The sequence below is a fragment of the Podarcis filfolensis genome (genome assembly GCF_964270895.1).
Source record: "Podarcis filfolensis genome assembly, chromosome: 2".
In the NCBI taxonomy this organism is placed as follows: Eukaryota; Metazoa; Chordata; class Lepidosauria; order Squamata; family Lacertidae; genus Podarcis; species Podarcis filfolensis.
In genome coordinates this window covers 2,829,682-2,841,826 of record NC_139605.1, presented here as the reverse complement: position 1 = coordinate 2,841,826, position 12,145 = coordinate 2,829,682, and the positions used below count along the sequence as shown (strand labels likewise).

The following is a 12,145-nucleotide window of genomic DNA, read 5'->3' as shown; positions in this document are numbered from 1 at the left end:
CCCCAAACACTTGAATGACAGAGGTTGCAGTGACATGACAAATGCGGTGTGTGTGTGTGTCCAGCTCTGGCTTCAGGGCCAAAGGGAACAGACCATAGCTCAGAGGTAGAGCATCTATTTTGCACTAAGAAGGTGTCAGTTTCAAATCCCTGCTAACTTCTCTAGGTGGGGTAGGAATAGAACCATAGAACCAAAGAACTGTAGAGTTGGAAGGGACCCCAAGGGTCATCTAGTCCAACCCCCTGCAATGCAGGAATCTCAACTGAAAGCATCCATGACAGATGGCCATCCAAACACTGCTTAAAAACCTCCAGGAAAAGAGACTCCACAACCTAGAACACAGATTCCTATTTTCTGATTAAGCTTCACAGAGACCTATCTTTCTCCTTCACCTGCTCCATATCTTGGCCCCAAGGACTCTGTAGCACACGAGATATTTTATGCATGAAACTTTTCAGGCACAGTGGAGTAAATCACCTCCTGCTGCCTTTGATTGTGATGTTTACATAATTGTTACCAAAGGCAATATTTGAAGGGTAGACCCTGGGGATTGTAGTTCTGATAATTGTAGTTGTAAAAGGAAGAACAATCACACCCAGAACTTTATGGGAGCAGGAGAAAAATAGGTTTACAGTACTCAAGATTCTGTGTTTACTCAAATATAATGCACACATTTTTTGGACAAATTACGTCGTGAAATTAGGGTGCACATTAGATTTGATGGTGCATCTACATTTGCCAGCAAATGCTTTTTTGGTTTCAAGGTTTTGAAAATTGAGGTGCACGAGATTTGATGACATATTAGATTCACGTAAATATGGTACTGACATGGTTCGTGGAGGGAGAAAGTTGATCAGGCCAAAGGCTCACAAAGTCCAGCATTCTGTTTCCTTTTTTTTAAATGGAAAATCTTTATTAATTTTCACATTAACAAATATACATGAATTACATAACATACATAACAAAAAAACAACTACAAATGAATAAAAACAATAAAGTAAGAAAGGATAAAGAAACAAACAAATACGATATATTACACTTACATGACAGATTAAAATATATAACCTCCAATAATTCTCATTATACTACTTATCTTATCTGTATTCTTTGCACAGATTCATATTGTTTTGTTTTGTGTGTGTGTATATATATATATATATATATATATATATATATATAATCCAATATAATATTTTATGTATTTCTTGCTTACCAGTATCACTCTATTTCTGCAAGTATCTTATTGTTCGTACAGTAGGATTTTAGATATTCTTTGAATGTTTTCCATTCCCTATATACCTTCTGGTTTGACACTCCTCTAATTTTTTCGGTCAGTTTTGCTAGTTGCAGGTATTCTATCATAAGAGTTCAGCATTCTGTTTCCATAATGGGCAACCAGGTGCCTCAATGGGAAGCTCACAAGAAGGAGGTGAGGGCAGTGGCCCTTTCTATACTTGTGATTTCTCCAGTCCGGTACTCAGAGGCATCCTATCTCCAACAGTGGAGGGAGAACATATCCATAAGAACTAGTAGCTGACAACAGCCATATCTGCTTCCATGAATTTGTCTAAATCTCTCCTTTTATTTTAAACAAAATTAACAGCAGCCACGAAATTAAAAGATGCCTGCTTCTTGGGAGAAAAGCAATGACAAACCTAGACAGCATCTTAAAAAGCAGAGACATCACCTTGCCAATAAAGGTCCGTATACTTAAAGATATGGTATTCCCATTGGTGATGTATGGAAGTGAGAGCTGGGCCATAAAGAAGGCTGATCGCCGAAGAATTGATGCTTTTGAATTCTGGTGCTGGAGGAGACTCTTGAGAGTCCCATGGACTGCAAGAAGATCAAACCGGTCCATTCTGAAGGAAATCAGCCCTGAGTGCTCACTGGAAGGACAGATCCTGAAGCTGAGACTCCAATACTTTGACCACCTCATGAGAAGAGAAGACTCCCTGGAAAAGACCCTGATGTTGGGAAAGATTGAGGGCACAAGGAGAAGGGGACGACAGAGGACAAGATGGTTGGATAGTGTTCTCGAAGCTACCAGCATGAGTTTGACTAAACTGCGGGAGGCAGTGGAAGACGTGGCGTGCTCTGGTCCATGGGGTCACGAAGAGTCGGACATGACTAAACGACTAAACAACAACAAACAACAACAAATATAGCACTTTATTATAGATAGACCCTCTGAGTTGCTTACAAAAAGCAACTAAAATATTAAAACTCAATGAAAGACAAAGCTGCAAACATATATTTTGAAGATTCGAAGTATAGTTCAAGTAAATAGTTATGCTAAATGTAGATTAAAGAACATGCAAATTTCTAAACATCCCAATAGGCTTCATTAAACCAAAATGGTTTTGTCAGGTGCTGAAAAGAATTCAGTTAAAGTATCAAAAGGCAAGGAGTTCCAAAGTACATGTGTTGCCACACTTAAGGATCAACAACTTACAAGTGCAGAATGAGTATGATGTAGCCCTTGTAACATTGCCAGTTCCACAGTTTGAAGCAGATGAGAGCATAAAGGTTGGGTAAGGCGATACCTCACATAAACTGGCCCAAAGCTCTTAAGGGCTTTAGTGACACATTGAACTAACAAAAGAGCAAGCAGTGAAGTTCTCTCAGCGGAGCTGTTATATACTATAGAGTTGATAGACCATCAGCATTCCCTGCCTGTTCCTCAAGCCCAACAAACCCTCTTAACCCACCCCAAGGTTTTTTGTTAAAGCAGGTGATGCTTTTATGGACAATAGCAACAATAGGAATAGCCCCTGCACCTAGGATTACGATGTGGATGTCTATGGTCTTACTTTGGACTGGACTGGCATTGAAGAACAGCATCACCAGATCAAATATCTCTGAGGGGTCACCTAACAACTTTCAAGATCTTAAAAAAACTACAGTTCTCATTATCTTTTTTTTGGGGGGGGAGCCAAGATTGGTATAAGAGTGTTTTCAGTGTATTATGTGGAAGTAACTCTGTCATGTGCCAAGGCGAAGCTTTGGGAAACACACAATGGCCAGCTTTCTAGTGCAAGAGGTTCACGTACATGATTTGGCACGGCCTGATTTTTAGTTTTGTTGTGGAAATCAATAATCACACTCAGATTCACCTCAAAAGCTCTTTTTATTCAAGCACATGGAGATTCTCCAAACATTATCGGCGTCATGGAGACTCTGAGGACCTGCAGAACCCAGCAAATATTTATGCATAAACTGACACGCAAGTACCACTGGAAATGAAAAAGTACAAGCAAGTTTCAAAATGTATTAACAATTCTAAATAAAATTGTTCGTCCCTTAGTTCAGCTTTGTACAATATTACTTTCTTGTTCTAAACTGCTTGGACACATGGAAGCAGAATTTTAGCAAACCATTTATTCTTGCAGGCTAGGTCATGTAGTGTTGTTTCTCATTATTCACTAGGGCAGTTTAAATCCTAAATCCTAAAAAAATTATTTCTAAGGCAGAATCCTCATGTGGTTCCCTCTCTCTCTCTCTCTCTCTCTCTCTCTCTCTGTGTGTGTGTGTGTGTGTGAGAGAGAGAGAGAGAGAGAGAGAGAGAGAGAGAGAGAGAGAGACCTGGGGTGAAAAGGAATTGAAGAAGCTTCAGTTAAAACAATGCATTTGAATGGAAAGAAAAATGAATCTGAAAGGAGACAGGTCTGTTGGTTATAAATATATATTACTTGGAGTAGCTCAAAGCTTATTTTGGGTTGCAGTGGCATATAAAAAAAGAACATTATTGGGGCTGCTCATTCAGATGTTGGGAGTCCAACCTGGCCTTCACAGCTACAGTGTAATCATCCTTATCTAGGGGTCCAGTCCATATTCTAGTGCAGAATTTGTCCATACCTCTAGTACTAAGAATTAAATGCCATGCTTAATTTTTCGTCATCATCTGTTCCTTTGTGTTCAGATCAGGCCTGAGTATGATAATGTAGCACTTTGGGATGAAGATGCAGCCCAGAAGCCCAGCACTGGAGGCCAAGATGGAGAAGACCTGCACAGCTACCATGTATTTCCCCTTTGTGCTCAGGTAGGTGGGCACAAAGGACACCCAAACACTGCAGAAGACCAGCATGCTGAAGGTGATCAGCTTGGCTTCATTGAAGGCCCCAGGCAGCTGCCTGGCTAGGAAAGCTACCGTGAAGCAGATGGCAGCCAGGAAGCCCATGTAGCCCAGGGCACAATAAAACATGGCGGCAGATCCTTCATTGCATTGCAAGATGATCTCTCCAGGTTGGGAGTGCATGTCGGAATCTGGGAATGGGGGAGACAGACCCAGCCATAGGGTGCAGATGACAACTTGGAGACTGGAACAGGAAATGACAATAGAGTTGGCCAAACTTTTCCCCAGCCATTTCCTCATGCTGTTTCCTGGCTTTGAGGCCAGGAAAGCCAACACCACCATGATGGTTTTGGCCAAGACAGAAGAAACAGCAACTGAGAATATGATGCTGAAGGCCATCTGTCTGAAAAGGCAGGTCACTTTCCTTGGCTGGCCGATGAAGATAAAAGAGGACAAAAAGGAGAGCAGAAGGGAGATGAGGAGGATGTAGGAGAGGTCTCGGTTGTTGGCTTTGACTAAAGGTGTGTCAAGAAATTTAATGAAGATTCCTAACACAATGGCTGTGGTTAAAGAAAAGAAGAGGGCAAAGGAAATCAGGAATCTTCCCAAAGATTCTTCATAGGAGAGGAAGGTGGTGACTTTGGGGACACATCGAGTTTGGTCTTTGTTTGGATGCTGATATTCTGGGCATTTGGTGCATTTATTGGCATCTGCATAGAGGAAAAGAGACTTTGTGAGATGTGTCAGAGCCTCTTCTTGTTAAAGTAGGCCAGAGAAGAGCAACCTCCAGCCCACGGGTGAAATGTGGCCCACAGACTCTCCGTCTACAAATCCAATTTTGGGAAGTGACCCTCATGTACACTACACCTGACATCAGGGTAGGGCTTGAAAGGAACTACTGGGAGCTGAAAGATTGCTCCCTCATTTTCCATTACTGGGTGGCAGCATGCATTGCTCTAAGAAGGGAAGCCACTTCTCTGTTTCCACTGCTGTTCTTTCAACGCTAAAAAACCAGAGGTACAAACCGCAGTGTGTGGCAGTTAGAAAGCCCCTTGTAAACACCACTGTGCTACATTTTGGACACCCAAATATCAGGCGTTAGTGGAACAGTGCTGGGCTGCTTGCAAATAATTTTCAACAAAGCCTACACTGCACTCTGAAATGCAATTGGGGCTTTAAAGCATGAAAATTACATGACATTTTTATTGTACCAGGTGATTGACAGGTTGTGAGCAGCACCCAGCTGCTAAATTTGGCCTGGCCTGCCAAGATTTGGGGAAATTAAGATCTGGCCCACCAGTAAGAAAAAGTTCTAGACACCTGGGTTAGTTAGATCTTTGGAATGACTTCGTATAAAGGCAGATTCCAGTGTATTATGGCTAAACCTTAATGTTATGAGTTTGTGGCTGCCAGATACTTAATCCCCAGACCCAGCAAGTATGAAAATCTTAAAAAGCCAGGCTACTTTCCTCATTAAGTAATCGCCTGGGAGATGAACCATTAGAAGAACAAAAGAAAGGTGATGAGCCATTAGGAAAACCAAGGAAAAGTGGCTCTGTGGCTGAGGGCAAATTGGTGTGCCTCCTCCTCCAGCTCCTAGATAGTTTGAAGACAAAGCCAGAGTTTGAAGACACTTTAGATTTTGGACCACAATTTCCGTCATCCCTGACTATTGGTCCCACTAGCTAGGGATGATGGGAGTTGTAGTTCTAAGTTTGGGAAACACTGCCTTAAACTGATAGAGGCCACAGTGAAATAGCTGGGCCCTCTCATTGGCCCTATGGGACGTGGGTGGTGCTGTGGTCTAAACCATAGAGCATAGGGCTTGCCGATCAGAAGGTTGGTGGTTCAAATCCCTGCGACGGGGTGAGCTCCCGTTGCTCGGTCCCAGCTCCTAACCACCTAGCAGTTCGGAAACATGTCAAAGTGCAAGTAGATAAATAGGTATACTGCTCCAGCGGGAAGATAAATGGCATTTCCGTGTGCTGCTCTGGCTCACCAGAAGTGGCTTGGTCATGCTGGCCACATGACTCGGAAGCTGTCTGTGGACAAACGCCGGCTCCCTCAGCCTATAGAGAGAGATGAGCCCGAGTCGTTCGTGACTGGACCTAATGGTCAGGGGTACCTTTACCTTTACCTCATTGGCCCTAGGACTGACTGGGCCCCAGAGCAAGACAATACCTCCTCTGAAATCACTGTCTGGAAGATGCCCCATTTTAAAAGGCCACAGGTTTGGTGAAACCAATACACCCTGACTTATCTTTTCCACTTTCTCTCAACCCACCTAGATAGCCCAGCAACATCAGATTCAAATACGTGTACTACCTGCAATATTACTGGTAGAAGTTAAAAATCATGGAATAAAATGCTGTAGAGTGGATCATTAAATCCAGATTCTACATGCTGGAGTGAGTGAGCAAATAAACGCTTCTTCTCCTGGTGCCAGAAGGACCATGCAGTTGGCAACAGATTAGCCCTCCTTGGGAAGACCATTCCATTCATAGGATGCGATAACAAAAAAGCTACCCCGTGCCCAGCGAGACAGTGGTGGGAGCTGTAAGCTAGACTCGGATTACAAATGTCTTGTTTGGCCTGGATCAACTTTTTGCTTCATCCTCCCAGGAAAGGCCCTTTCCTCTGACATCCTCTCCTACCTTCCTGAGTGGAGATGGTCCCTTCAGAGCAGGGAGCACAATCGAAGCAACATGGTGGTTTCCCTTTCTGCACCTTCTTGGCATATCCAGGGCGACAGCTCTCTGTGCATCTCGAACACGGCACATTGTAAGCATAAGAGGAAGAGGACTCACGACTCACACAAGTTCTCCTCTGGCTCTGTGGTTTGCAACAAGAAGAGAAGAAGAAGAGTTTGGATTTGATATCCCGCCTTTCACTCCCTTTAAGGAGTCTCAAAGCGGCTAACATTCTCCTTTCTCTTCCTCCCCCACAACAAACACTCTGTGAGGTGAGTGAGGCTGAGAGACTTCAGAGAAGTGTGACTAGCCCAAGGTCACCCAGCAGCTGCAAGTGGAGGAGCGGGGAAGCGAACCCGGTTCACCAGATTACGAGTCTACCGCTCTTAACCACTACTCCACACAGGAGAAGAAAGAGCATCGAGGAGAAAGTGTTAGGAACATTTGTGTCTATGGAATCAAGTCACAGCTTTTGAGAAGAGCACAGTGGGATATTTACCTCTAAAGTTAGGGATTCAACACCTCAGTGTTTGGATTGTGCCTTCAATACAAGCATTTCTGCCCACCAGATGGAGCAATACCCACTCTCTTGCTCCTGTGAGCTGTTCTATAGGTTGTACTGACCCAGGGGTCAGCAAACGTTTTCAGGAGGGGCCCGGTCCACTGTCCCTCAGATCTTGTGGGGGGCCCGGACTATATTTTGAAAAATAATAATGAATGAATTCCTATGCCCCACAAATAACCCAGAGATGCATTTTAAATAAAAGAACACATTCTACTCATGTAAAAACACACTGATTCCTGGACCGTCTGCCGGCCGGATTGAGAAGGTGATTCGGCCTCATCTGGCCCCCGGGCCTTAGTTTGCCTACCCATGTGACCCTTCAGGGTAGATTTGGGAGATATGTCACCAGTAGGGTTGCTGCCTTTGTTCTGAAAATACAGAATGGTGCGGGACAGGGCGGTTGGGGGTCATTTTTTCTTTTCATCTGGCGCTGAATGACTTTAAAGCAATCCATTACAATCTATTGCAGCCTGAATGAATTGATTTATTTCAGTCACTGACCAGAAATAACAAGTCCCAATTGTAATATTCAATAAACTATGTCTTGGTTAATTAAATGGCACAAATAATTTTGCCTACCTTGTTAAAGCAGAAGGGCCATGCAATTGCTTCTGGGTTGATGGTGACATTTAGATCTGAAGACTTTTTCCGATAATAGACGCCATAGGGAATAACATAATTTCTCCTACCTTCTTAAACAGCTTGGGCCACACAATTGCTTCTGGGTTAATGGTGAACTTCAGATTTGAGGACTTCTGTCTCTTTATGCTTCCAATTTTCACTCTAGCATGAGAATCATTAGGAAACAGCACCCAATTCACAATATCGAAGTCAATGGCCACTGCCCCATTCTCATCCAAGTATTGTCCAGCATCTGAAGTATTTGAAGAGAGCTGCACTTCTTTCAAGAAAGGATGAAGCTAATATGACATGGAAAACGCCAGCATTTAGTGAGTGTTCTTATGCATTCCTGCAAAATGGCCTGGGATCATGCTTATGTGTTAAAGGGTGCCTTATAAATTTGTAGCAATAAATACAATGCTATGCTTGACTCTGGATGCAGGAAAGGGTTCAGCGGGGAATGCATCTGCTCTGGATGCAGACGGTATTAGCTTCATTTCCCAGTGGCATCTCTGAGTAGTGCTGGGAAAGATTCCCTAGGTAGAACAATGATCTAATTCGGTGTAAGGCAGCTTATGGAATTGCTATCATGTCAATTCTAGACAATGAATTATAGTTTGCAAAAAGAAAATGGTGTACCTGCCATGGCTGTAGCCTTGGAGGTTCAACAATGTCTCCTCCACCCACCATCTGCCTCTTCTTGGATCCAGATGTATACGCTGTTTTTAAGGCCTGAGCCACAGCTTGAACACTATAGTAATTGATGTAGCTGTCTTGTGACAGGATTCTTTCAATCTCCTCCTGAGGCGGCATCTCCAGATTCTCCCTCTCCCTGCATCTTTCCCAACCCCTCACGGACAATACATGCTTTGAATATGAACAATCGAATCCTTTCCACCAAGTAGGAGAATACACTGGCTCATAGTAGTCATACTTTGTCCTTTTTTTGGTCTTCATTACAAAGGACAAAGAACCATGGGCATACCGGAAGGCTCCAGTCTCATATGTCAAGATTTTATTTGGAAGCGCTGTTGTTATCCAGACTTTCCCCCCAGTTTGTATCCTTTCAAGGAAGGACTCAACCTCCATGATTATAAAAAGTCCATCTTGATAGTCTGCATAGTAAACAAAGACATTGACTTGTCTCCACATGGCAGGTGCTTCATGGGGTATCCACAGCCAAGTCTGGAGTAGTACTTTTTTTGAGAAGGCAACGCAAATCTCATTGCTGGTCATCAGAGGGGTGAAGGTGCTCAGGAACATTTCTCCATTATCGTTGTCTGGAGCAAAGAGGCCGACCCATGTCCATTTGAAATACAGGAGGAGTTGGACCATCCCGTGGTACTGAGTTTCTTCGTTGGGGGCCATTCTATAGACAAAAGGGGAATGGACTTTATCCTTAAGAACAAAGCCATAACTGAGCTGGTAAGGAAAGGTAGACAGACTGGTGTTTTGTTTCTTAGGACAAAGCTTTGATACTTCTTTGTGAAAGATGATGACAAATTTAATTAAGGTAAAACTCAAATATTATTTAAATAAAAACAATTTCTATACACCTTAACTGCAATAGTCTCTAAACATCTTAGAAAGATGGACCAGAAAGAAAAAACAGAATAATTGGGTGCACTCTTCCCACCTTGGATCAAATCTATGCTTCCAGGTGCCATAAGAAAGCTGTAGAGACAGTGCAGGATAGTGCGCACCCTAGAAATGATCTCTTTCAGCTTCCTGTTCTTGATGGGGTTACACTTCCTCTGAAGGAGCAGGTTTGTGGTTTGGGGGTACTCCTGAATCCTTTGCTGTTGCTCAAGGCTCAGGTGGCCTCAGTGGCCAAGAGTGCCTTCCATCAGCTTTGACTGGTGGCCCAGCTGTGCCCCTATCTGAACAGGGATAGCCTAGCTATTGTCTATGCTTTGGTAACCCCAATGTTAAATTACTGCAATGTGTTATACATAGGGCTGCCTCTGAAGATGGTTTGGAAACTTATTTAGTGTAGAATTCAGCAGCCAGGTTGTTCATACATTTGGAACATTTTTGCCTAATTCAAATGTTGCTATCTATTTACAGGTTTAGATAACAAATCTGCTGGAACGTCTTTTCCTGCCAAATATAAAACATTCATCAATGCATTCACCCAGCCATCGGCTGGCAGCTGGGTGAACTCCGGTTCTCGGAACAGCATCAGTCAGCAACTCGAGCCTCAGAAACCTTTAGAGACTGAGCACGCTCTTATCAGCAGAGTGAATAACTTCTCACAAAGGAAGTGGCGGACAGAGACATGTGTAAGCATTATTTTTTACAGGCGTTTATTCAGCATAGTTCAGGAACAACGGAAAAACATGTCTGCTTCCCTTCATGTCCAAGCAAACAGCAATATACAAACAGAAGTTCCCAACAGACTGTGCTGGAAGTAAACAGACATGTGACATACAGCAATCCACACATCTGTTCTAAAGGTGGAATGGAACTATCCTAATATGCTTGACATGAACCCAGTTCTTACCTGTGGGATCTTGTAGGTACCCAACATGCTTGCAATGTGTGTGGAGATGTCTGATTCGCCACCTTCAAGAACCGCCAGCAGTTCTTCCTGTCTTCCACAGCTGTAGTTTGGAATGTTGACTTTCCCACCAGCAAGGAGGTCTGTCAGGGCATCAGAAGTCATTCTTCCATCAAAATAGGTATCATAGATGCTGTAGCCCAGGGTGATGTTGGGTAAGAGCCTGGGGTTATGGTTGATCTCCTGAATGGCAAGTGAGAAAGAAAGAAAGTGCCAGTTCCTTCCAACAATCCATCTGTCAAATAAAATGCATCGCATAGTCATCCCTGGACCAGTGAAATTGAAAGTCACATTTCCCCCCGTATACATCAAACCAAATATGAAACCAGACCAGTAAGTATGGCGATCTTTTGATGAAGGACAGTATATAAATTTAATAATAAATAATACTAATAAATAAAAGAAGTCTTAGGGATATGGGGCTCTGCTGAGCACTAGATAAAAAGTTCTCTGAGTCATACTCGCTGAACTGCACTTCCTTAAGCATAGTAGTCATTTATATTTTGCAATTGCGTGTATTTTGTTGTGCCAGGAGGAGAAAGAAATGAGTTGCTCCCCCTTGGAAATGGTTCTCTCCACCTGCTATCTAATTTTCATGTCTAGGAACATGGTCTGAGCATTCAACCTTCCCCAATGTTCCATGGGAGACAAATAAGGGAATGAATGTTATTTTGGTTACCGCAGAAAAGCTACAACTCAAGCGCACCTCACAGCATTTGCTACCTTATAGGAAACAAGTTATGCTTTGTAGAGTCTCACTCAATTTATTACTTAATTAACACACACACACACACACACACACACACACACACACACACACTGAAACATGTAAAGGACATACAGAAATCTTTCAATCACTCAATGAATGAATGAATGAATGAATGAGGGCATTCTTGTTTAGACCTTCCAAGAAAACACAACCTAGCTTCAATCATCTTCATATCACAAATTTGCAAGAAAAGAGAGTGTTTGTTGCTTTCATTTAAAACTATACTCCAGATTTTTCAGTTGTATTTGATCCCAGTGAATGAGATACTGCCTTAATCATGATGCCCATGAGAAAAAGGGAACAAAGATAAAACCCCAAAAACAAGGGATAGCAATTTACCAGGAGTACCAGAAAGCAGGGGCCAGGGAGTTGGTAGGAAGCAGAATCAATACATCACTACTTACGACTCAAGACTGCTTAAGGGGGTTCTGGAAAAGGTGAAGGGATATTGACCTCCAATGAATCTTGGAGATATGACTCCACTAATGAGGTGGTCTCCTGGCCTGTAAAAATTCAGTGCGCCGTTTTGATCCCAAATCAGATTCAGTGGGCATTTTGCCCTCTGCTGAATCCCACAAATTGCAAGAGGCAGCAAGAGAAGGAGTGTTGCCATTTCTGGGTCTGCCTGCTACACTTCCCTTGTGATCGTTCTTCCCAACTCCATTAGTAGTTCGTTGGAAGACAACCCAAATACTTGCAAGACAGTTCCCAGCTTCAGGGCTAAAGACAAAGGGCCATAGCTCAGTGGTAAAGCATCTGTTTCACACCAGAAGGTGCCAAGTTCAGTCTCTGCTCACTGTTCCAGGTAGGGCTGAGGAGCTGCTGCCTGCCAGTATTCAGCTAGAAGGCAGCTTCCTATTAAGAG

The 12,145-nt window shown here is 43.1% G+C and overlaps 1 pseudogene across 1 annotated transcript; it reads right to left on the bottom strand.

Moving 5' to 3' along the window:
- Positions 1–3,045: 3,045 nt before the first annotated feature.
- LOC310757323 (vomeronasal type-2 receptor 26-like) lies at positions 3,046–11,944 on the bottom strand (annotated as a pseudogene). The gene is made up of 6 exons (XR_014552304.1): positions 11,685–11,944; positions 10,455–10,746; positions 8,591–9,373; positions 8,020–8,250; positions 6,730–6,856; positions 3,046–4,785 (listed from the first exon to the last, which is right to left on the bottom strand). The product of XR_014552304.1 is annotated as a vomeronasal type-2 receptor 26-like (transcript).
- Positions 11,945–12,145: the final 201 nt, after the last annotated feature.